The sequence below is a fragment of the Penaeus monodon genome, chromosome 21 (assembly GCF_015228065.2).
Source record: "Penaeus monodon isolate SGIC_2016 chromosome 21, NSTDA_Pmon_1, whole genome shotgun sequence".
NCBI lineage: Eukaryota > Metazoa > Arthropoda > Malacostraca > Decapoda > Penaeidae > Penaeus > Penaeus monodon.
Genome location: NC_051406.1, coordinates 14,813,202 through 14,814,085, shown reverse-complemented (window position 1 = coordinate 14,814,085; position 884 = coordinate 14,813,202).

The following is an 884-nucleotide window of genomic DNA, read 5'->3' as shown; positions in this document are numbered from 1 at the left end:
TTCTTTCTTTCATTCTCATCGTTATTTTTCAGCATCTCCCTTACGAACCTCACCTGCGTTCAGTGATCTTTAAGGATGGAATAAAACAGGCAATGGACTTGTTTATGGTCTAAACTTTTCTTTAAATAGGTCATGAGGTATATAATAAATGAAAAGCACAAATACATGTGTTCCAAATAACTTCCTATCACCTAAGATTAGGCTAACGGAGGCCAAGATCACTGCACTGGTTCTCTGTTTATTACAGTGATTTATTATGTAATGTTATGTGTTTACTTGATCTTCAGTTGCACGATTCAAATTGCAGTGATATTTTTGGGAAATGCGCGCTGTTATTGCGGGATCGGAATTATAACATCATAGTCAGCTATATTACATGATTATAATTGATTCATTTAGCTATGTTTTATTTCACTTAAAAGAGAGCATTTTGATGGGAAACAATGCAAAGAAAGTAAGGAATGCTTTTTTATGATTTTGAAATATGACGTATTAATAAATTTACATTTTTTTTTATCCCAATTAGTGCAGTTCACTTTGTTCCTCCGTATTATGCTACAGTACATGATATATTCACTTAGGGATTGCGGGTAATCAGCAGCATATAATCTTCCTTAAAATTATGTTTTTTTCAGGTAAATGAACCCTTCCCTCCTCCTCACTTAACTTTGAGAACAAAAAATAAAACGAAACCAATGGGGAGCTGTTGGCATTAATGGTATCAAAACAACAACAACAAAAAAATATAATATATTGATGAAATAAAGGAGTTTTTAAGTTTGACGGGTAAGGGGAGTGGGGGAGGAGAGAAGGTGAGTTATATATATACACATTCCATTTAAATAGTGTTAAGTTATGAACACATAATCGACGTTCAGTTATCG